Below are 26,569 nucleotides of genomic sequence, written 5' to 3' on the forward strand. Positions count from 1 at the left end.
AAGAGTGGTTTCATAATTCGCTTTCAAGAATGCATGTTACATATGTGTGAAATTTATTATTCGCTACCCAATGACTAGCACGCGCAACCGTAGGTTGCTGGCACTGTCAGCATTTTCCCTCTCATATTCCCGCTCCAAGCAAAGCAAGATGATTTCACCTGAACATCCCACACGTAACAGACTAATCCGCAACTTTTCGCGGGAGCTGTACTGGCTAAAAAGTTTTTATGGTGTATTTCTTTCTCTTTCGTTTGCACTTGACAACGAATGCTATTTGCTCTGTATTGCATATAGTCAGTGAGTCTGTATTGACAAGACGATCGATACTTCCTACGAAGTAAGCAAATAAGATGTGAATGATGGAATGTGAAAATTACAAAAATGTGGGACATGTTAGGCGTTTTGCGGGCCTTTTTTGTTAATTGTTCCGATGCGGGATTAGAGGTTCCATTGTGGACGGTCCCGCAGAATCTGGAACATTTGACCTCCTTTAGCCTTATTTCATCACAAAAATATTCCACTCGCAGTGACAGCAGATGAACTTTTGTGGGACGGTTACCACGACAACGCAATATACGGCATAATTTGTTGGGCGAAACAGTGTGCGTGATAGGTCGGTAGACAAATTGGTGCATAGCTAGGCCGTTCAACAGCACAAAAGTTGACGGGCAGAAATAATACCCAACATGCCAGTTTTTCAGTTCATATCAGGATCGTGTCAACCACTCCTTTTTTCCAAGCATATATGTTGGCAATGTGTCAGCTCCCTTAGCCAATGGGAAGACAGTTGTAGGTAGCCAATGAGAGACGAGGAACGAAGGACATATTCGGAGCGCTGGAATTGAAATTATTCGACGTTCTACACTGAGGTTATTCGTAGTTGCCTTGAATTTTCAGCTCAACAGATTCGACAGTGTTTTTTGAATGGAACTTGCGGCGAAATATAGGTTTGTAATGTAGCCCAAGATTCTAATTATTGAATTGCTTTCCTGGTTAGCTGTGATTATATCTTAGACGCAACTATTTAATGTTTCGTAGTTACAGAAGTTTAGTGCGTTAACAGCTATTGTAATGTATTACGTTTATCTGTATTTAGTAGATAATACTTGTTAGTGAGAAAATACGCCGCATCGATGTTGTATCCCAGAGCTATAGATAAGTTTGAGCATGTAGTTTTACGAAAATACTAATAATTTTGTGTAATTGCAACTACAAGTTTCCTGTAACGTCAGTATTCACAAAACTAATAGTTGAATATCATCAAATTACTTTGTTTTATCTCGATTGTGCAGTAGCTGTGAACTAACTTAACCACTGTTTCTGTGACAATAAACGATCTTAAAATCTAAATTAACAATTTTCATATTCTCTCGTAAAATATGTTTCATTATGGTGTGAATAATGTTTACGCGTAAAAACTAATCCTAAATTGTGTAGCTGATTTGCCGTAAAATAATTCTTATTGTCAAACAGTTTTGCATAAAATTCCCTTACGTGTTATCTTTCATGATCATAGCATGCCAACCAAATACCATCAGTGTTATTATGAACAAATGTACGAACTGTTGTAGGAGGATGGAAGCTCCAGTCTTCATACAGCCATCCTGATTCTAGTTTTCGATCGTCTCTCAAAATTAATTCAGGAAATTTCGGATGGTTCCTACTATATGGCCACAGCCACAGCCACTTGTTCCATCCTTGTCATACTATATCTGTAAGTATGCAAATGTCTGTGTACGTAAATTGTTTCTTTTTCGTTTTTCTTAGCTTGTAATTCCATTTTATGTTCAGTATTCGTGTAAGAGTGTCACTTCTGTAAATGCAGTGATAGTCACTTTTGCACACAGTATTTGATAAACAGCGGCTTATCTTGGAACTAGATGCTGATTTGGCAACAGTGCAGGAAGAGTTGGCAGTGGTTGATTATGGATTATGGCCAAAATTAGCTAACAGCACTATTTTAATGAAGCACAGTACAGCCTATATTTGACAATGTATTCTTTTATTAATTAGTAGAAAGTTGGGGAATGGGATATGTTTTTAATTTTCTTTTGAATTGGCAGACACTCCAAGTTTCTTTCTTTATGTTGTAAAGAAATGTGTTGAATCTCTTGCCACCAGAGTACGTAACTATTTGCAGTTAAACAAGAAGGCAAAGTCTACTGAAAAGAATTGTTTTTTAATTGTATTGTGATTGTGTAACTCACAGGTCAGCTAATAATAATAATAATAATAATAATAATTCCTCGTAACTCTGTGATCTGATGTAAGTCTTTCAGTGTTAAAGACAGACCGAAATGTTCCATGTCCTGATCATGTTTTAATACCATGACCTTTCAAATTCTGGGCCTAAGCCTTGCCATTAAACCACCAGGCCCAGTGCTGTCTAGCTGAAACTTTTTTGGTTATCAGTGGCAAAAACCATTCTTTAAGATGTAGTCTTGTTGGAATGTTACCGCTGGTATTCGCTTCTGGAGAGTACTTACCCAAGGTACTATTTCCATGAATGTAACCTGCCAGTTGTATGTTCATAATTACCTCTACATTAAGTCTTTTCTTGCTGCACTCATGTCACTCCATGAAGCTGTATTCCTGCTATGCGTTGGCACTTGTAGCTATATTGAACTTCTTCACCGCCTGAAGGAAAATGCTGTAGTAATGGAAAATTAAGTTTGCCACCTACTGGCTACAAAATCTCATAAAAACTTCTTTTCAAAATCTTTCTGCATTTAACAGCCACATAACACTTTTTACATATCAATTAAATATTCACATTTAAGCACTTACTAAACAAACTTGTTAACAGACATATTGTTAGTATCACAAATCCACGAAGTAAGTAATTAATTAATTCCCTATAGTCTTCTTTTGTTTTTCATTTTGGAATGACAGCGATTGTCATCCTGACTTCTTCTTCTTTGGCCTCCATGGCACTCCCAAGTCGTGACATCGTAGTGTAAACGGCTCCTTCCCCACCACTAAAACACTTGCCTTCCACTGCACCTTGTGGCTTTATTGTGCTCACATTTGCGTTATGTACCTGCGTATAAATAAGATTCATCCACAGTATGTGGTCTTTCCTCTACCACTACTACCATAAATCAGGATTTCTGCATAACCATCTTCCATTGGCACAATAGAAAGGAAGTGAGACATGTTGCTACCTTCAATAGCAACATGTACCACTACATTGTCTACTTAGACACTACTCTTCTTGCTCATTTTCACCGAATAAATACTTTATTTACTTGAAGTGCACAATCATAGAAAATAATTCCATACAGCAACAGCAAGTGAAAATATGCAAAAAAAAAAAAGCTAACACACTTGTTTTTAGATCAGTGCAGTGAGAGATGCTATCAAACACGTAACACACTGAACTGAGCTTCTTGTTTAGTTTATCTACAGTAGGACTGCATTTTAACTTCTTAACCAATTGGACCTCAAGGAACTTTATACAAGACGTGTTGTTCAGTGCATAAGTATATGTAGGTATAATTGTTTAAAAAATTGAATGAGCAAGTCCCACATGAAGAAGGATAAGAGCTAGGCTTGGGGAATTTACCCAGTGTACATCTGGGAGAATGGCTGGGAAAACATCGAACATAAAATGATTACCAACAGAGCATATAAAGGGAGGGACCATCAGTACAAAATAAGTGTGAGATTATTGAACAACAGTTAGGTAAATACTCGTAATTTGGTAGAGGAATAAAGAAGTGGAACAGTTTACCTATTTATATCTGCAATCCAATACAAGAATACATCATGAAATTTAAATACTTTAGTAACAAATTGCCACCAGCACATTACAATCAATAGGATATGGCTAGTGTTAGTTTTACAGTGGATCATTACATAATAATACTAAGATTGTAAAGTAATTATGTGAGCTAATGGTTTCATTTTACTTCTCTGGCAACAGCTGTATTTGTAAACAGATAAAAAAATAAAGAAAGGAAAGGAGTACGTGGGAAATCATGTCTCCAAGTGAAACGGGGCATTGCAGTGGTGAAAGTTGAAAATTTGTGCCAGACCTGGACTTAACTTTCCTGGGCTAATGTATGACTCTGTTAAAATCTTGGAGTCACAGTAATAATGTAGGCTACACTTCAGATTTATGATTTGCATAACTGATTTATTCAGCAAAATACAACTTCCTACTGAATGGTGGTCCTTAATGAAATAAAAAGGTGAGTTCATCTAGTAATAATATCCCATTTTCAACTTTACTAGCACACACGAGTGATGATGGTCTCCTTTTAGTATTCTCAAATTAGTAAGTGCATGTACAAACCAGTTCTTCTAAACCCAAGCTCTGATGCATAAACTAAAGTCTCCGTACAACAAAATACTGTCACATGTTCCAACAGTCAGTCACATTCACAAGTCTCTGTTCATAATGTGTTACTTGGCTGCTCTCTCTATCAGGAAGAAAACAAGTCTCCTATAGTCGTTAGCAAATGTCCACTCTCACATCAGAAAAAACCAAACCAGCCTTCTCTGTATGGTGGCAATAACATAACCTTTTCCTGCATTTTCCAGTGGCTCCAAGGAGCACGTCACCCAGCTCTGTATCAATCATTGTCACCAAGCTTTAGCCAACAGAATCTCAAGTAGCTCCTCACCATATAATGCACTTTTTGCAATGCTTTGACACATCATTGTACTTGAAATAGAATGAAAAAGAATTTGAGACGCAAATGTAAATGGAATTGGACCACCATCAATACACAAATAATTCTGCACTTAATTTACATGTGTTGCATGAAACAGTATTTGATACCATGTCTACAGACACTAATTATTATTCCATGAAACATAGATCTATGATTTACATAGATAAGGATGTGCATTTATCGCACCTTCAATCAAATACTGTCAGGAATATCAGTATGTTAAATTACCCCATAACTGTTCATCTATAAGTGTATGTGTAGAGTATTTTCTGGTATGACACACTCACTTAATGTGAACCCTCAACTTGTGATAATGACCATTGTATAATGCCATTATCTCGTAAGACTGTCGTGTTTGTTATTTATAGTGTAGAGTCTAGTTATGCATGACATTGCAGTTGGTGCCTTTGTATATAGGATTGCACATCTTGGATGCACGTATAACCCTTAGGCTTACTGAATCAATATCTCTTGTCTCATTCTAAGTTATTAGCGTGTTTATTCTGTTCAGAGTTTTGCTTTGAACCTAACAGCTGTTAGCAGCATTCTTGGCTTTTACCTGTAATTGCCTATCACCTAAGGCCGATGTTCACTCCTGCTAATCCCTCCTATATCCATAGGCCCTTCTCATGTTGTCCTTGGTGGAACCTATTACTATTTGTTCAGCCTCCATCCATATACACAGCACTATCAACATTTTTGTTTAGTAATTCTGTGTTGGACGTGTTTCTCAAAAGGGAACAATCACTGGTGTTATTCAGCAGCTTAAACTATTGGTTATGCTCATTCACCACTGCATTAACATCAGAACAGCCAAGAGCAGTTACTCATGTCGGACTTATTTCCTCTTCAGAGCGATGATCCATCTTATAATCAATTGCCCGTTTTTCTCCCCATACCAGGCCGTGATAAACTGCAGTTTCCAACTGAGGCAAGATGCAACAATATGGTGCACTCCACACTATGCTGGCGCTGTACGTGCTGCCTCTAAGATCACTGGCCACCGACTGACTTCGTTTGCGCCCGCCAAAGCACGCAAAAAGTTTCGGCTCCCACCTTTTCCTACGCTTACACAGCTTTCCGTTCCTGACGGAAATACTCCATCTTTTATGCTACACGTATCTCATACAGCCCTAAGTGAGTGCCCGTAGCTATTGCATATATATAATTACATTATAGCACCTGTTTACATTTAATAATTATAACAAATAAATATCTTTACAATATTTAAAAGTAAATATTACACACTTTTTCTTAATATGTAAATTCGCTTTAATCTTATCAAAGAGTTTCAGTATCGATTTCACTTCAAACAAGATGTCTCTACTTCTGCTTTAACAGTTTCCATAAAATATTTACAAAACTTTTTTTTTAAGAAATATGAACAATAATGTCACAAGTTAGGTGAGAGCCCCAGTACTAGGTTATGTGAATATGGACTTAATTTCTTTTCTAACTTACACAATTGGAATAAGTGAAGTATTTACTGTCAGTAAGAAATAATGATGTACTCATCGAAGAAACATCCTTTTTTTTCCTGTCTGATATAATGTTTAATAAAGATATGCTGGCCTCAACTCCAGACACCGGTCTGAACATCATGGTGCTTTACCAGGAACAGTATCTTACGGGAGGTGTTGTGCTGCTATCTTCCTCTGACTTTTGAAGTAGATAACCAGGCACTTATAAGAGGACCTGTAGTGTAACGAAGACTCCAAAGCACAGTTCAACTTGGAATTTATTGTGAGAGGTTTAAGGAGGAATATCTGGGAATAGGCATATGTAGTAATTTACAGTTAAATGACTACACAAAACTAGTAATATGAAAGGCAAATGCCAGACAGATTCGTTGAAAGAATCCTGAGAAATCACAAAGGGTGTAGCTTAGCTTAGAAAACAGCAGAGATGTTGATCGCAGATAGGCGGTGTCACAATATAAGCTTTTGGCCAACAAGGCCTTTGTTGAAAATAGTGCGTGCGCACACACATGCGCGCGCGCGCACACACACACACACACACACACACACACACACACACACACACACACACGAGGCTGCAGTCATGCGTGTGTGAATTGTATTTGTGTGCGTGTGTGTGTGTGTGTGTGTGTGTGTGTGTGTGTGTGTGTGTGTGTGTGCGTGCGTGTGTCTCTTCTGTTTTCGACAAAGGCCTTGTTGGCCGAAAGCTTATGTTGTGACAGTCCTTTTGTTATGCCTATCTGCGACCAGAATCTCCGCTATATGGTGAGTAGCAACTTCCATTTTCATAATATTATTACATTCCATCCCGGATTTTCCATTTTCTGATATTAGCTTAGAAAACATTCATTCAAGCAGTACTGGAGGACTGCTTGTCAATTTGGGACCCACAGGCATCTACAAGGGAAGAATAGGACGAAGGACAGGTTGTCGGCTCTTACCCCTCTAAAATCTACAACACACTTTTCTTATGCACTGCAGAATTCTCTTGCACATATAGAAATAGTTGTCTTTGATTGTACTAAACCATGTTTTAATCTACATTGGTGCTGTTATTATTGTTATTGTTATTATTTAGTATTCTGCCTAGTGGCATGTTGACGTCAATATATGGAGAATTTCTGACACCAATGTTCCCTGTCTTGAGCTTGTTCCTTCAGTTTGCTGCATCTCCTTTCATCTTTCATATCATCCAGATATTGAATTTTTCTTCTTCCTCATCTTGTATTTCGTTTGATTTCCCTCCGATGACATTGTATATGAGCTCCTCATGTGTGAGTATGTGTCGGATCCTGTTGAACTTCCTCTGAATAATTGTATACAGAATAGTTTTCTTCTCTACTACTCTTCTCAGTATATAATCGTTTGTCACCGAACTGCCCTCTTGATCTTCCGTATTATTCTCCAGCACTACACTTCAAAATTTTCCAGGTATTTTTTTTTTTTTCAATTCCTCTCATGGTCCACATCTCTGCTTCGAACAGTGCAATGCTCCAAATTTCATTTATGCAGTGTGCATCCTTTGTCAGTGAGCTTCCCAAGCACTCCAGCTGCATCACGTTCTCAATTTTCGACAGTTTTCCTCAAAGGTTTTTCCCGGTTTGTAATCCCCATCACTTCTGATTGCTCAGTGTTGATTTCCATTCCATATTTTGTTCCAGTATCAACCAATTGGTTTTTGATTTTTGGTGAGCGCTGCCAGATCATCTGTGTACTTGGTGTTGATGAGTAGTTGTCCTATCCTGAAGTTTCCACATCTTTTCAAAGCTTTCCTCTCACCAGCCATTCTCCTTGCAGGTTGAAGAGACTCTGTGATTGACAACATCCTTGTCTTACTCTTCTTCCTATTTCCATACTTTCCATACTGTTAGTTTCTCCGTAGGTCAGTTGCAGCTTTATTCTTTGCCTCACGTACTAGTTGAGACTTAGTCTCTGGTCTCTCCAGTGCATTCCTATCTCCTTACAGATCTTCATCAATTTTTTCCATTTGACTCTGTCAAAGGCCTTCTGCCAGTCTATACAAGAAGCACAATGTTTTTCATTAACAGCCACAACTTTCTCTAATAAAATCCTCAGTGTGCCAATGATGTCCCTGATTTCTTTTCATTTCCTAAATCCAAACTGGTCCTCTCCTATTAATTCCTCAGTTTTGTGTTCCATTTGCCTGCCGAGTATTCTTGGAATGGTCTACACCATGTGTGAGATCAGACTAATTGTTTTGTAGTCACTAAATTTCTTGGCTTTTGGTTTCATCTCAAGAGTAATCATTGTCATGTCCAGTTTTGTAAATTTTATTGATGAATTGAGTCATCAGTTTCAAACCTCTGTTTCCGCTTTCTTTCAGCAAAACCACTGGTGTGCTGTCATTTCCTGAAGCTTTCCTCCTCTTTAAGTACTTAGTTGCCTTCTCTGCTTCCATTGTCAGTATGCTGGACCTTTTTTCATCTTTACCAGTAGCCTTCTCTGTCCGTATTTTGATGTTTTGTGGACAGTGTTCCTTATCAGAGTTTTTTTTTTAATATACATATTCTTCCCATATTTTCAGCATATGTATTTGTTCAGTAACTATATATCATCTACAGTCTTCCATTCTGAAAGTTCTTACTCCTTTATTCTCGCTCCCTCCCAGTTCCTTCATTTTCTGGTATATGACGTTGTACCTTCCTCTTCTTTGTAGTTGCTTTAATTCATCACACATTTATTCTGTGTACTTTTCCTTCATCTTGTTTCTTTCTTGAATGCATTGTTAACTTTTCTGTATTTATCTTCATCATCATTTTTACACATCCTCCTTGCCTACATCTTTTCCAGCATCTCAGTGGTGATCCAGCATTTCCTTACTCTCTTTGTTTCGCTCCCAACATTTAATGTATTCAACAAAACCAGAGTAACATTTCGCCACTGCACTTCTATGCTTGCATTTTCACCTCACACTTCACTAAATTGTTGATCCAAGAATTCTCTTACTGCCTTATTTTTCTCTCGTAGCTTTCGCAGGTCCCATCCCTGCTTTCTCCTCCCTCACTGTCCTATCCTCTTCAGCCTTGTACTGATACCTACAACCCAAAGGCCAAGATCTTAACTGACATCAGCAGGTAGCATAGTCTTGGTATCTTCTATGCTGCTCCAAAAACCTCTGTCAAGTATGCAGTTATCTGACATCTATTAATCACTGGGGCTCTTCCGTATGTACAATTTACTCTTCCTTTTCATGAATCAAGTGTTCATCACCACCAAGTTGTTTCACCAACAGAATTCCACCACCATCCCTCCTCGTGTAATTTCTTCTTCCTAATCCATCTGTCCCATGATGTTTACATCACTACCTTGCCCAACCACAATTTTCCAGGCAACCACGACTATGGTGTTTACTCTTCCTCTGCTTCTGTGCAGATGATGTCTCCTATCTCATAGTTCATTTTTCTTCCTTTGTTGTCATGGTCTGATATTGGCACATACTCTTGAACTACTGCCCAGGAGGATCACCACTCTTTGGCGGGTTTGTGCTTGGCTACCATGGGGCCCCAGCCTTTGCAGCATCTTTTCCCTTCCATGCTGCATGTCTATCTTCATCCTGTTCTTTTTCCCCTCCCATGGGGAACATGCCTGGGCTGTTTTTGTAAGTGTATTATGCATTTTTGGAAATCGATATCAGATTACTCTCCACTGTTTTTCATTGCTTTCTTCTTCCCTCGTTCACCTTCTCCTATTTTTCCTCCACTTTGGCGTGTGAGGTTCTCTTTTTCTTCTTCCTCTCTGTGTGCTCCTGAAGGCTGGCCCATGCATCTGATGTGTAACAAGTGACTGGATAATGCATTATTCCCACCCCAGGTCGACAGGTAGGGTTTGCACATTCCCTCTGGTACAGGCCAGGCCCAGGGAGGGCTGATTGCCTGAGCTGCAATCTTCCCAAATTGCCTATTGGTCCCTCCATCAGGTGTTCAGGGAGTGTAACCTGAAGTGTAAACAGTCACCTAAAGTGGGTGTAGACCCTTCTGAAGGGGGCCCACAGCTGGAAGGAGCATGCTGTCAGAGATGCGGGAAATCCTGGGGGGATTTTCTGGCAATGAGCCAATCATCTTCACAGTCAACAGCTATGAAACGTAAGAAAAATGAGGCTAACAATTCAGAGACCCTCCCAGCTGCACCACAGTTCCTTATCGTTTCATGTGCTGAAGTCTGCCCCCGGTAGCTGAGTGGTCAGCGCGACAGACTGTCAATCCAAAGGGTCCGGGTTCAGTTCCCGGCTGGGTCGGAGATTTTCTCCGCTCAGGGACTGGGTGTTGTGTCGTCCTAATCATCATCATTTCATCCCCATCGACGCGCAAGTCGCTGAAGTGGCGTCAAATCGAAAGACTTGCACCAGGCGAACGGTCTACCCGACGGGAGGCCCTCGTCACACGACATTTCATTTCATTTTCATGTGCTGAAGACACCCGTCATTCACCATTTACTATTCAGAAATGTGATGATGCAATTCCTGGCCCTGTGAAATCCTTCTCTTGTGCATGCAATGACACTTTGATTTTGGAAACTACATTCAACTGTCAAGCACAACCTACTGCTTGCAGCTACGCTCCTCCGTGGCTATTCTGTTTGTGTCAAGGCCCATCAAATGCTGAATTCTTCACGTGGTGCTATTTGCACTAGGCTGCTCAATGGTTTGATGGAGGCAGAAATCCAAATGTACCTCTCTGATCAGGGTGTCATTGCAGTCCATCAGGTGATGAAAAAAGTAGAGGCCTCTTTAGTGGTCACAAACACTGTCTTTCTCGCATTTGATAGAGTGGTTCTTCCATCAAAGCTCACAGTCATACCATATATTCTGAACCTGATGTGCTGCTTCCAGTGTCGTCGTTACAACCACATTCGAGAGCCTGTCGACACCCAGCCAAATGTGTAACCTGTAGTAGGGATGTTCACAAGGGCGATTGTCCATCTCCTTCTCCCCACTGCATCAACTGCAATGTCCACCATGTGGCCTCCTCCTGCAATTGACCCCTGTATCTCGATGAGCGGACTGTCCAGCAGATCCGGCTTAAGGAAAAAGTGCCTTACTTGGTCACTCGCAAGATGTTGGCTAGTCAGAAACCCTGTGTTCTACCATCTGACACCTACAGTACTGTTCTTGCGACGTCTCACTCCACGAAGGACATGACTATGCAGACATGTGACCTCAAATTTAGCACCGTGGTTGTTAAATCGCCCAGCATCATGGTAGCTTCCCCTCTCCTCCTCCAGCTGTACAACATGCCACCAAGCTAGTGCCTCACAGAGTGAAGTCACCAGCTACACAAGTGGCATGCCTGAAAGAATAGAAGGAATGCTCCCATGAAGACTTACTACATCCCTCCAGCCAACCAACATCTGAATCTTCCTCTGCCAACCAGAAAGGCTCAAAGAAGTCGAACAAAGGCAAATGGTCTTCTCCTTTGCAGACTCAAAAATCCTCTTCAACAGTGTCACCATGTGATACCCTTGTCCGGCCGAGCTCCGTGTCGCTGGTGCCCACTACGAACTGTTTGTCTGCCCTGGATTTGGCAGGCTGACAGAAGGAGAAAGCCGATACTTCTGTAGTCCTCATGGAGCAGGATCCTCCAGCCTCTGTGCCCTGCAGTAGTGAGTCTTCGAAGGCTGTCACTCAGTGGTAGGTGAGATGGCACCCCTTCATTTTTTCCTTGTCATTGCTCTCCGTCAGTGGAACTTCCATGGTCTTTGATCCAACAAAGAGGGTTTACAGCTGCTCTTAGTATTGCAGTGTCCACTTGTTCTCTGCCTTCAGGAAATAAAATTGCATCCTTGCGGCCACTTCGAGCTCTTGCATTTCTTCCTGGACCATTTTGAGCTCCACTTTCATGGGGAAGTCATGCTCCTAATATGGGACGACGTTTATGGTCAACCCATCTCTGTGAATACCCGGCATCAAGCTGTTGAAGTTTGCCTTTTTCTTCCTCACTGTTTACATCCCTCCATCATTGGATGTCACCAGGGCAGACTTCCTTCAGCTTATTGGCAGCTACCTCATCCCTTTCTGCTGCTGCTCGGTGACTTTAATGCACACAATACCCTTTGGAGTTCTCCCAGAACCTGTCCGAGAGGTGACCTCTTGGCTGACCTCAATCAACTTAACCTCTTCTGTCTTAACATAGGAGCACCCACATTCCTTTGAAACTTCACACACACCTATTGCCATTTGGATGTATCCTTCATGGTCTTCTCGCTTCCATAACATGGGGTCCCGGGTTTGAGTCCCGGCAGGGTCTGGGATTTTTCACCTGCCTAGAGATGACTGGGTTTTTGTGTTGTCCTCATCAATTCGTCATGATTCATGAAAGTGGCAAGATTGGACTGAGCAAAGTTTGGGCAATTTGTACGGGTGCTGATAACCGCATAGTTGAGTGCCCCACAAATCAAACATCATCATCATCATCTTGTGCACTGCCCAGCTTACCCATCGTTTAGAGTGGTCCATTCTCTCAGACACTTACTCGAGCAACCATCTTCCACATCTTCCATGTTAGACGTGCTCTCCATATTTTTAAACATCATCCTAGAATGGCCAACTGAATTCATTGTAAACAGTAGTCTGCACACCATTGTATTCTTCAGGATAGCAAAATAGCTAGCTGGATTTCATTCACTAGTTCTTTTAACAGTTCCACTCCCTCTTCTGTTCTGTGGGCCAACGTCCAACAGCTCTCTGGGACCAAATCCATTCCCCAATTTCTGACCCAACAGTAGCAGACGATGTCGTTGTGGATTCTATTGCTATCTCAAACTCCTTGGATGACCATTTTGTGGAGATTTCGAGCTCCTCCCTCTAACACCCAGGTTTCCTCCATCAGAAATGAGCGGAGAATATTCAGACAATACCCTTCTCTTATCAGAATCATGAATGCTAGAATGGCGCCTTTACTATTGAGGGAGCTTGATCATGCTCTTTTCATCCCAATCCTCTGCCCCAGGACCAGATAGTGTTCACATTCAGATGTTGCACCAACTTTCTCTTTGAGCAAGCACTTTCTGTTTCATATGTACAACCACATCTGAGCAGAGGACACCTGTCATACCCATACCCATACCTAAACCCAGTAAGGACAAATACCTTCCTGCTAGCTACCATCCCATCTCTCTCACCAGTTGTGTTTGGAAGGTAATGGAACAAATGATTCATGCCTGGCTGCTATGGTGGCTCGAGTCTTGCAAGTTACTAACCACTGCATGGTGTGGATTTCGAGCGTACCGTTCTGCAGTTGACCATTTTGTCACTTTGTTCACCCATGCCATTAATGGTTTTCTGCGGGAATCCCAGACTGTAGCCATGTTTTTCGATCTGGAAAAAGCCTAAGACACCTGCTGGAGGACTGGTACCCTCCATACTCTTTACACGTGGGGCTTCCACGGCTGCCTGCCCTGTTTTCTTCAGGAATTTTTAAAAGACTGAGTTTTCAAGGTATGTGTCTGTTGTGCCTTGTCAGACACCTTTATCCAGGAAAATGGTGTGCCTCAGGGTTCCGTCCTGAATGTCGTTCTCTGTGCTATTGCCATTAGCCCTATAATGGCCTGTCTCCCACCAGGCACCTCTGGCTCCCTGTTCATTGACAAAATTGCTATCTATTGCAGTTCTCCATGGACCTGTCTCATTGAGTGACGTCTTCAGCAATATCTCGATCATCTTTACACATGGAGCATCGACAGTGACTTTCACTTTTCCACTGACAATACTGTTTGTATGAATTCCTAGCTGCGCAGTTGGTTTCTTCCACCATCTTTATATCTTGGGTCTTTTGCTCTTCTGTTCATTGAATTCCAGGGGCTCATGCTTGATCGGCAGCCCACTGTATGTGGCCCCTCAATGGTACTTCCTGAGGAACAGATCGAACCACGTTCTTCCATTAGTACCAGTCCCTTGTCTGTTCAAAACTAGACTATGGGTGTTTCGTTTATGTAGTTGCACATCCATCCCTCTTGAGCCATCTCAATACCGTCCACCATCGTGACATCTGTTTGGCCACTGGCACCTTTTAGACTAGCCTGGTTGAGAGTCTGTATGCAGAAGCTGCCGAATTACTGCTGTCCTACTGTTGTGACTTTCTCCTCAACAGGTATGCATGCTGTTTGTCTGCCACAGGGAAGTCAACAGAAGTTCAAAACAGAACTGATTTTAGTTATCTGTTTCTCAGCCTTTGTGTTGTACAGAAAGGATTGTGGTATCCAGCCATGAAAAATTGTTGACCACCTACTTAATGATGTAACAATTTTAACAGATGATTTGGACAGCTTGTATACTGCCATACTTTCCACTTTTAGTGCTAGAATTATGAAACTGGTTCATTCCATATCACAGTGAAAGATTGCAATTATGATTCACAGAACACAGAAATAAGTAAGTCATTTGTGTACTTTTTATATTAGTCTCCACTGATTCTTTCACTTACATGGTACTAGTGAACTATGTGATAAATGTTCTGGTCAACCAACAGGATATCCATTTTGTGAGCAGGTAAATATGATTTTATGCGAGGCCAAGTGAATGGTAATGTACACAAGGCTGTATGAAAATGTTTCCAGATAGAAGACAACCTTCAGTGCTGTTTATCATAAAATTACTGAGATACGATCAGTAGCAACACAAATGGTGCATCAAGTTGGGCTAAGACTTGCAAGCAGATGTGACAAAAATGAATGCGCAAATCGCATTGTTGAGGATTCAGTTGTCATCACGGGAGAGACAAGTGTACCACGTGATGCATCTCATTAAGCCACATGGAGGGTACATAACCCATCCTATGACTCCTTTGATTGCCAGTATGGGGCGCATCCCTCTTCTCTGTTACCTCCTGGAGTTAACTTTTGGTTCTTGCTCTGGCAATTTAACTTCACGCTACCTGCAAAATTTCACGGTGATTGTAAACCCTTCACCTCCTTGGCTTCGTGCAGCAGCCCGAGTTCACCTTGCCTTCATTAGCTTCCTAAGGACACTACTCCATCCTCTCTCTATCACCTTCAGTTTCATGACCTTTGCACAGAATTTCATGATAGTACCTTTATGTAAACCGATGGCTCTCTGACTGACTGTGGTGTTGGTAGTGCCTTCATCATTTTCACAGATGGGGTTGGTATCAGCTTCTGGAATACTTACCAGTATTTGCAGCAGAGCTCTTTCCCCTGTATCATGCCTTGCAGTACATTCAGCGACACACTCTTCAATGGCGTAATCTGTTCTGCCTCTCTCAGTGCCCTTCAATGCCTCTGTGTGCTGTACACAGTACATCCCTTAATGCAATGGGTCCAGGAAAGCTGTCACTTGCTCACTCTTGATGGAGCCGTTGTGATGTTTATGTGGGTTCCTGGTCACATTGGTCTGCCAGGAAACAAGGCTGCTGAGCATGCTACCAAGGCTGTAGTCCTTGTACCTCAGCCTGCTAGTTCTTACATTCCCTCCAATGATCTCTGTGTTGCCGTCTGTTAGCAGATGGTGTCACTTTGGTGTCACCACTGGTCCTCCCTTCATGGGAGCAAGCTCCGGGTTATTAAGCCTCACCCAGTGGCTTGGATGACCACCTCTCGGCCTTCTCACTGTGAGGAGATCATTTTAGTAGGTTGCTTATCAGGCAGTGCCTTTTGTAGCCATCACCATTAGTTAAGTGCCGCTCCTCCACCATTTTGTGCTCATTTGCACTCAACCTTTGACGGTCCGCCATTTCCTGATGGAATGCCCTTTTTTTAACCACTTACGTTCTTGTTTGTTTTTGCCATGTGAGTTATCAACCGTTGACGGCTGTTGACCACATTTTACTTTTTATCCGTCATAGCAGTATGGTGAAGGTCATTTAATTTTTAATTCATGTTTCTCTATGGTGTGTGTTATAGAACTTTCTCCATTTTTTAGCTGTCTTCTCTTCCATTGATTGGGGTTAACGTGTAGTCGTTTTTAACTCCTCTTTTTGTCTTCGCGTTCTACAGTTCTGATGGGTGCACGTATGACTCTAGTTGTTTTTGCGCCCTAAAATAAAACAAACTACACTTGAACTATCAGAATGTCCACTGGTTCTGCACTTGTTTTCACATATGGTAAATGATCACTATGGCACACCACTTTAATCACACTTAGCACTATTTGAATCACTATCACTATTGCTACACCGTATTAAAAGCTTTTTCCACCTGAACAAAACATCACGTACTTACCTGACAGTATTTCACAACTATTTAGCCACCTCACTTCACTTAAACACATTATGTTCACATCACATTTCTCCATTTCTTTCTTCAGATTTTCCAGTTCCTCTGCTGTTTGAAGTGTTCTTATTAAAATCGTCATCTCTTTTGATACCACCTGAAATACTGCCAACCTGGAGATCCAAATTGTGAGGGGGCCACATTTACCTCCAGAATTTTTTACTCTAGGAAATGCCATCATTATTCTCTGGAAATATAAAAACATAGTGATCTTTCAATTTCCTTACCACATCACAGTGTCATGGCTGAAGAACCAGACTGTGATTGGTTTCACCCTTGCACCTTTGATCTCGGTTGATTTAAAGTGTCGTGTACTTGGTGAATCATATCAGTATGGTGTCTGCTGCTGCCTGGTACTAGCCTACCCACATCACCAGCTGCCCACCCCCTACAACATGGACATTAGCTTACAGAGTTGCCTCTTCTGCAATCTCTTCATCTTCTTCGTCACTACTTTTGAGGTCTTCACTGTTACCCTGGCAAGGAGACCTCACAAGTGTGACCCATTACAGAACGGTCCCAAAACACAATCATCTCTTCCACTTCCTCGTACATGTCCTTATCAAGCTACAGAGCAGCGCGAGTCCAACCTCCAGCAAGTGGATTCACCTACCATTTCCCCCTCTCCTCTCTCATGAGCACAACACAGATCTGGATGTAGTACACCTTGCCAACATTTGCCAGACATCCTACCCGCGCTACTCAATAACCACAGTAGTGTTATATACTTTTTGCCCAAGTATAACCTAGACCATGCTTCATATATAGTTGCAAATGCATCAGTTGGAAATGCAATATGCTATTTACTGTGCTAGAAGTGAAAGAATGAAATTTTCCATCAACGTGTAGAGAGAAAATGACACCATTCTGTAACACATTGACAGAATTGCTAAACAACACATCAAACTAGGTACTGCAGGACTGTGTTAATGCAATTCTAGGGCATTCAGAGTTTGATCTAGTGTCCAGTTTTAGTGCACATTTAGGTGGTTTGTCACAAACATATAGACAAAATACTGGTTGGTTCTGGATTACACTTGGCATCAAGAATCCCAAACATTTAGCTTTCAGCTCACATTTCTTCAACATTAATCATGTTGCTCAAACTTAAAAAATAGAAGACATTGAAATAATGGAATCCATTGATTAATATGATAAGATATAAATTTCTGTGAGCAAATAATGTGATATGCAACATGTGACACAAATAGTTTTAAATCCTTTCAGTACAGATTCCTCTCCCCAAATGAAGCAGCTCAGGTTATGAAACTGATATACACATAAACCCCCCCCCCCCCCCCCCCCCCCCATGAACCATGGACCTTGCCGTTGGTGGGGAGGCTTGCGTGCCTCAGCGATACAGATAGCCGTACCGTAGGTACAACCACAACGGAGGGGTATCTGTTGAGAGGCCAGACAAACGTGTGGTTCCTGAAGAGGGGCAGCAGCCTTTTCAGTAGTTGCAAGGGCAACAGTCTGGATGATTGACTGATCTGGCCTTGTAACAATAACCAAAACGGCCTTGCTGTGCTGGTACTGCGAATGGCTGAAAGCAAGGGGAAACTACGGCCGTAATTTTTCCCGAGGGCATGCAGCTTTACTGTATGATTAAATGATGATGGCGTCCTCTTGGGTAAAATATTCCGGAGGTAAAATAGTCCCCCATTCGGATCTCCGGGCGGGGACTACTCAAGAGGATGTCGTTATCAGGAGAAAGAAAACTGGCGTTCTACGGATCGGAGCGTGGAATGTCAGGTCCCTTAATCGGGCAGGTAGGTTAGAAAATTTGAAACGGGAAATGGATAGGTTAAAGTTAGATATAGTGGGAATTAGTGAAGTTTGGTGGCAGGAGGAACAAGACTTCTGGTCAGGTGACTACAGGGTTATAAACACAAAGTCAAATAGGGGTAATGCAAGAGTAGGTTTAATAATGAATAGGAAAATAGGAACGCGGGTAAGCTACTACAAACAGCTTAGTGAACGCATTATTGTGGCCAAGATAGATACGAAGCCCACACCTACTACAGTAGTACAAGTTTATATGCCAACTAGCTCTGCAGATGACGAAGAAATTGAAGAAATGTATGATGAAATAAAAGAAATTATTCAGATAGTGAAGGGAGACGAAAATTTAATAGTCATGGGTGACTGGAATTCGAGTGTAGGAAAAGGGAGAGAAGGAAACGTAGTAGATGAATATGGATTGGGGCTAAGAAATGAAAGAGGAAGCCGCCTGGTAGAATTTTGCACAGAGCACAACTTAATCATAGCTAACACTTGGTTTAAGAATCATGATAGAAGGTTGTATACATGGAAGAACCCTGGAGATACTAAAAGGTATCAGATAGATTATATAATGGTAAGACAGAGATTTAGGAACCAGGTTTTAAATTGTAAGACATTTCCAGGGGCAGATGTGGACTCTGACCACAATCTATTGGTTATGACCTGTAGATTAAAACTGAAGAAACTGCAAAAAGGTGGGAATTTAAGGAGATGGGACCTGGATAAACTGAAAGAACCAGAGGTTGTACAGAGTTTCAGGGAGAGCATAAGGGAACAATTGACAGGAATGGGGGAAAGAAATACAGTACAAGAAGAATGGGTAGCTTTGAGGGATGAAGTAGTGAAGGCAGCAGAGGATCAAGTAGGTAAAAAGACGAGGGCTAGTAGAAAGCCTTGGGTAACAGAAGAAAATTGAATTTAATTGATGAAAGGAGAAAATATAAAAATGCAGTAAATGAAGCAGGCAAAAAGGAATACAAACGTCTCAAAAATGAGATCAACAGGAAGTGCAAAATGGCTAAGCAGGGATGGCTAGAGGACAAATGTAAGGATGTAGAGGCTTATCTCACTAGGGGTAAGATAGATACTGCCTACAGGAAAATTAAAGAGACCTTTGGAGATAAGAGAACCACTTGTATGAAGCAAAGAAGGGAAAGCAGAAAGGTGGAAGGAGTATATAGAGGGTCTATACAAGGGCGATGTACTTGAGGACAATATTATGGAAATGGAAGAGGATGTAGATGAAGATGAAATGGGAGATACGATACTGCGTGAAGAGTTTGACAGAGCACTGAAAGACCTGAGTCGAAACAAGGCCCCGGGAGTAGACAACATTCCATTGGAACTACTGACGGCCTTGGGAGAGCCAGTCCTGACAAAACTCTACCATCTGGTGAGCAAGATGTATGAAACAGGCGAAATACCCTCAGACTTCAAGAAGAATATAATAATTCCAATCCCAAAGAAAGCAGGTGTTGACAGATGTGAGAATTACCGAACAATCAGTTTAATAAGCCACAGCTGCAAAATACTAACACGAATTCTTTACAGACGAATGGAAAAACTAGTAGAAGCCGACCTCGGGGAAGATCAGTTTGGATTCCGTAGAAATACTGGAACACGTGAGGCAATACTGACCTTACGACTTATCTTAGAAGAAAGATTAAGGAAAGGCAAACCTACGTTTCTAGCATTTGTAGACTTAGAGAAAGCTTTTGACAATGTTGACTGGAATACTCTCTTTCAAATTCTAAAGGTGGCAGGGGTAAAATACAGGGAGCGAAAGGCTATTTACAATTTGTACAGAAACCAGATGGCAGTTATAAGAGTCGACGGACATGAAAGGGAAGCAGTGGTTGGGAAGGGGGTAAGACAGGGTTGTAGCCTCTCCCCGATGTTATTCAATCTGTATATTGAGCAAGCAGTAAAGGAAACAAAAGAAAAATTCAGAGTAGGAATTAAAATCCATGGAGAAGAAGTAAAAACTTTGAGGTTCGCCGATGACATTGTAATTCTGTCAGAGACTGCAAAGGACTTGGAAGAGCAGTTGAACAGAGTGGACAGTGTCTTGAAAGGAGGATATAAGATGAACATCAACAAAAGCAAAACGAGGATAATGGAATGTAGTCGAATTAAGTCGGGTGATGTTGAGGGTATTAGATTAGGAAATGAGACACTTAAAGTAGTAAAGGAGTTTTGCTATTTGGGGAGCAAAATAACTGATGATGGTCGAAGTAGAGAGGATATAAAATGTAGACTGGCAATGGCAAGGAAAGTGTTTCTGAAGAAGAGAAATTTGTTAACATCGAGTATAGATTTAAGTGTGAGGAAGTCTTTTCTGAAAGTATTTGTATGGAGTGTAGCCATGTATGGAAGTGAAACATGGACGATAAATAGTTTGGACAAGAAGAGAATAGAAGCTTTCGAAATGTGGTGCTACAGAAGAATGCTGAAGATTAGATGGGTAGATCACATAACTAACGAGGAGGTACTGAATAGGATTGGGGAGAAGAGGAGTTTGTGGCACAACTTGACCAGAAGAAGGGATCGGTTGGTAGGACATGTTCTGAGGCATCAAGGGATCACCAATTTGGTATTGGAGGGCAGCGTGGTGGGTAAAAATCAGAGGGGGAAACCAAGAGATGCATACACTAAGCAGATTCAGAAGGATGTAGGTTGCAGTAGGTACTGGAAGATGAAGAAGCTTGCACAGGATAGAGTAGCATGGAGAGCTGCATCAAACCAGTCTCAGGACTGAAGACCACAACAACATACACATACCTACATAATACATAAAATATTTATTTGTTATTGAGAAAGAACAATCTCCATGATAATAAGATCAGAGAGTGATGGCAAATACCAAAATATTCCTGTTAGCATATAGACACCAAAGACAGTCAAATTCTTTGAAACACTCCTGGATTATGTCAAATGGTTAGCTAGTATCCATGATGGTCTGATGAAGGGTCAGTGTGTTAGGAATGTTTCTGCATATGCTTATTGTCTTAAGCGGACCAGAACATGTGGACAGTAGCACAAATCATCACCGACATATCTAACTGCTATCACTAACATTTTTTTTGGTATCATGTTTGACAGGAAGCCTCTTAATCGATCTGTGACCATATTTAGCAGTGGATAGAAGTACACTAGTCTCGCACATCAACATAATTTTTATTACCATCTCATCATTACACATTTCAGGACTGCCCATTATCAGATTAGTCAAAATCCATGTACGCTTCCAACAACAGTCCAGCAGATCATCAGTGCCCTAAGTCAGTAACATAATCCTCCGCATTTCTGATAATGTGACTGAAATATGCTGACGCCACATCTTCAAATTTTCATGAGGCTATCCTGCAGGAAGTCTTTGAGTGCTTTCAATATATTTCTTGTAGATAGCTACCTACAATTTCATCCTACATTTTAATCAGAAACTCCAACTGGTGTTTAATCTGAATTGTTGTAACAAAAGGATTATCATCCACCCACAAAAATTGTTCATAAAAATTCGCTATCCCATTTATTTCAAATATTGGCTCATGTGTAAACAAGACAGAAGACACAAACAGTGGATTAGCAGTTGGTGGAACAGATCAATGGCAATAGTTCTCTCATGGCCTATTACTAGTGGGGAAAAGAGACACTGAAGACCATACACAAAACTGTTTGTTATGTACCCTCCATGTGGCTTAATGAGATGCATCACGTGGTACACTTGTCTCTCCCATGATGACAACTGAATCCTCAACAATGCGATTTGTGCATTCATTTTTGTCACATCTGCTTGCAAGTCTTAGCCCAACTTGACGCACCATTTGTGTTGCTACTGATCATATCTCAGTAATTTTATGATAAACAGCACTGAAGGTTGTCTTCTATCTGGAAACACATTTTCATACAGCCTTGTGTACATTACCATTCACTTGGCCTCGCATAAAATCATATTTACCTGCTCACAGAATGGATATCCTGTTGGTTGACCAGAACATTTATCACATAGTTCACTAGTACCATGTAAGTGAAAGAATCAGTGGAGACTAATATAAAAAGTACACAAATGACTTACTTATTTCTGTGTTCTGTGAATCATAATTGCAATCTTTCACTATGATATGGAATGAACCAGTTTCATAATTCTAGCACTAAAAGTGGAAAGTATGGCAGTATACAGGCTGTCCAAATCATCTGTTAAAATTGTTACATCATTAAGTAGGTGGTCAACAATTTTTCATGGCTGGATACCACACTCCTTTCTGTACAACACAAAGGCTGAGAAACAGATAACTAAAATCAGTTCTGTTTTGAACTTCTGTTGACTTCCCTGTTTCATTTCTCAAAGCTACCAATTCATCTTCTACTGCATTTGTTTCCCTTGTTCTTGTCAATTGTTGCCTAATGGCCCCCATGAAACTCCCAAGAACCTCTGGTTCTTTCAACTTATCCTGACCCCCATCTCCTTAATTTCCTACCTTTCTGCAGTTTCTTGATTTTTAATATACAGTCAACAGCCAATAAATTGTGGTCAGAGTTCACATCTGCCCTTGGAGATGTCTTACAATTTACAATCTATACTCGAAATTTCTTTCTTACCATTATATAATCAATCTGAAATCTTCCGGTGTCTCCAGGTCTCTTCTGTGTGTACAATTGTTCTTTCATGGTTTTTAAGCCAAGTGTCAGTGATGATTAAATTACACTCTGTCCAAAATTCTACCAGGCGGCTTCCTTTTTCACACCCCTAAAGTATGTTAATATTTTCCAAAACACCCTGTAGATGGCATTAGTGTTACAGTTTATTTCCTGATTGATCATTTTTTAGGAATAGTATCTATTGGCACTTTACAAATTGTTATAATTATTAATGTCCATTAGGATTATTGGAAGTGTGGTGCTCTGTTTTCTTTCTAGCTCAGGTTTCTAATTATCACTGTCAAAATTACTGACACCATTATGAATAAATTTCCCCTGGGGAATATTTTTTACCTACATTTCATGACTTGTTAACATCGTTGTTGGATGCTTCCTGTATTTAATATAAAAGAAAAACTGTATGATTTCAGATCATCAAGACAAAAAAAAAAAAGAATAATCATACTAATACTTATTCAGATTAATATTAATTATTTATGAATTCATATCATTATTGTAAAAATACTTTAGGTTTGGCAAAAAGCAGAAGTGTTGAGCTGTCGATAGGCACATGCAAAAGAAGGAAAACTTATTAGCTTTTGGAGTTATCCTTTGATGAGCTACAGTAAAATACAAAAACACCCACACTCTTACACACATTCACACGCATGCATATGTACCCACATGGTGCCAGCTAGACTGACAGTGCCAATGCTATTTTGCACCAGGTGACTGGTTGTGGTGGTGATAGTATTGGGTAGAGTGGGTACAGGGAGAGGCAGGCAGGAGGCAGGAAGAGGGGCTGGGACGGGTGGCTAGCAGTTTGGAGGGAGGTGGCCAGATTGCCATCTAGGAATGTGGGAGGAACAGTTGCCAAGTATATGGGTTGGTCCGATTGTAACTGGTGTTGGGAAGCAACACATGCTGGAGGTCACATGGGGATGCAATAAGGAAGAAGGTGTCAGGACAGAGAAAGGGCGAACTGTTGGATGGAGTGTGTGGGGATAGGAGGGTACCTGAGTTTGAGGTCAGGACAATTACAGGAGCTGAGGATGTGTTGTAAGGGTAGCTCCCATCTGTGCAGTTCAGAGAAGCTTGTGGCAGAGGAAAGGTTCCAGATTGCACAGGTTGTGAAGCAGCCATTGAAACTGAGCATGTTGTGCCACTGGGTGGTCAACTATGTTCTTGACAGCAGATTGGTAATGGCAATTCATCCTGGTAGACAGTTGGTTGGTAGCCATCCCAACATAAAAGGCTGTGCAGTGCTTGCAGAATAGTTGATGTATGAAATGGCTGCTTTCATAAGTGGCCCAGCCTATGTTGGTGAGGATAAGCACTTGACAGGACTGGAGTAGGAGGTGCCTGGTGTGGGTGGATTGGGCAGGTCTTGCAGTTTGGTCTGCCACAGGAATCATATTCCTGTGGCAAGGGTTTCAGAGTGGGAGTGGCATAGGAATGCACTAAGGTTGTGTTGTGTAGGTTGGGTGGGCGATGGAACACCGCTGTAGGAAGTGCAGGAAGGATTTTGGGTAGGATGTCTCCCGCTTCAGGAAAGAGAGCTAATCATAGCTATTGTGAAGGATATGATTCAGTTGTTTCATTCAAGACTGATATTGGCTGATGAGGGGATGCACCTTTGTGGCTGATTGTTGGTGGTGGTGGTGGTGGTGGTGGGAGGATTTGGGGTATGTAAGGAAATGGCATGGGAATTCTGATTGTGGACTAGGTTTGGGGGGGTGGGGGGGGGGGGAGGGTATTGCCTGTCTAAAGACCTTTGTGAGACCTTAAACATAGTGGGAAAAAGAATTCTTGTCACTACTGATGTGTTGTCCACAGGTGGTTAGGCTACATGGGTTGGATTTTTGTGGTGTGGAAGGTGGTGACATCAACAGTGACAAATAGGGGTTCAGGAGGTAAAGAGGTGAGGATGGAGGAAAGATGGTGAAGGAAGTGGTTAGTATTATTAATGTGGAAGGCTAGGTTTGAGGCAAGTGGGTGGAGGTGTTGGTCAACAAGAGCAGAAATTCTTCCAGAGGGAGCACAATAGCTGGCTACAATGGGCCACCCAGGATTGTTGGATTTGGGGATTATGTGGAAGGTTGCTGTTGGTGTGAGGAGCAAGATGATTTAGGATGTGCAAATATGCTCCATACAAGAAAGAATGATGCCTGGATAAAGTTTGATGCTACATTCCACCTTTCAGATGAAAAACATACAAAATTTGTTTTGATGCAAACAAAACTGTTGTATTCTTGCTTATTCCACCTCCACACAGTTGTGCTCTGTTAAATAGAACGTGGGCAAAGAGCAATGTCCCTGCAACCTAAAAGCGCACTGTTTGTGTATGACAACCTGCAATAATAGATTAATAGTGATTTATTTAGCTTATCACTCATTTCTATAAATTTTTTGGAGAGTGTTGTGAATTTATCTTTTTAACTGATTAGTATTTAGTGAATACACGTAATACCCATGTCCAGTTTTCTTCTACTGCCATCAAAGAATTTTTGACGTATCTAAAGTGCATGTACAGTATGAAGGGCCGATTCAAGAACATTTTTCTGCACAAGTGACTTATCGTACTCCTCCCCCCTTCCCTCACCACATTCGCCACTGTGCACTTTCATCCATGTCAATTTCCACTACTAATTTTGATGTACAGTACATAAAAATTTTGCACTTGGGTTATGCTGTCAGCTTGGTGCCCCAGGCATCTGCTATTAGTTGTGGTATGTACTGTACAGAATTCTTATAGTTATGATGCTGCTGGCGCCTCTCCCAGTTTGGCACTCCAGCTCTCTATTTGTGTCACCTGTGTCTTGAACTGGTCCTTTCTGTATGGTATTTGTAACATAATTGTTAGACATTTTCTGAATAGAGAATAAATATTTTAAAAATTAACAGTTTGCAGAGATGGCGAGTTCACAGATGATGTCATAGGACCCACTAGTGAGTTTAAAGTGAGTATACAGCAATCATTTCCGACCTCTAATGATGTGTAATTATCTTGAACATATAAACTATATGGTGATTGTTATCTTTCCTCCTTCCATTATTCTCACTGCATCGTTTTATTGATATAAAATTTTCATAAAATAATACCACATAATGAGCTAGTTAATTATAAACAGGCTGAGTATCTGGGGCAGTTATAAGATGCTTCGTAAGCCCAGCATCAACTACATACTCACTGACACCCCTACCTAGCTTGTTGAGGGCAAGGACGAGCTTGTGAGCAATATTACAGTCTTGCAGGTTCTGTAAACTGTGCAGCCGCCTCTGGACCAGGGCACTCAACTTGACAGCCTCAAGCTCTCACCACACCTCATAGCTGCCCACTCTGGCCCATTCACCAGTGTCTGACTTTAGGGACCTGTCTTCAAGAGACAGTTAGTTGAAATGTCAATTAACAGTTCACTGAGTGGCCCTGGAGAATGTTGAAAAAAGTTATTGGTGCACAAAAAGCACACCTATGGCACAGGAGGTATCAAAGTTGTTTATGAGTAGTTGCAGACAGCTGTTACATCCATCTGTTTACTGTGATACCTCTTACAAACTAAGAGATCATCATTGGGCCTCTAAACAACTTAAAGTAAACACAACAAGTCATAAATGAGGGAAAACTTAAGATGTGCAGTTGAAACACACCATCCAATACATATACTAGAGTAGTAAATGTATCGTTGTATGGTTTTCACTAAGTTATAGCAGACAATGTGGTGAATTTTCTGATGTACAAAACAATTT

The 26,569-nt window shown here is 41.1% G+C and overlaps 1 long non-coding RNA gene across 1 annotated transcript in view; it reads left to right on the forward strand.

Annotated features, from left to right (window-relative positions):
- The first annotated feature begins 843 nt into the window (after window positions 1-843).
- LOC126215291 (uncharacterized) overlaps window positions 844-26,569 on the forward strand; it is a 34,534-nt gene continuing 8,808 nt past the window's right edge. Inside the window, exons 1-3 of the long non-coding RNA XR_007542116.1 lie at window positions 844-947; window positions 1,572-1,714; window positions 25,727-25,782. This is a non-coding gene — a long non-coding RNA (uncharacterized LOC126215291). The remainder of the gene's footprint in view (window positions 948-1,571; window positions 1,715-25,726; window positions 25,783-26,569) is intronic.

The sequence above is a fragment of the Schistocerca nitens genome, chromosome 12 (assembly GCF_023898315.1).
Source record: "Schistocerca nitens isolate TAMUIC-IGC-003100 chromosome 12, iqSchNite1.1, whole genome shotgun sequence".
Taxonomy (NCBI): domain Eukaryota; kingdom Metazoa; phylum Arthropoda; class Insecta; order Orthoptera; family Acrididae; genus Schistocerca; species Schistocerca nitens.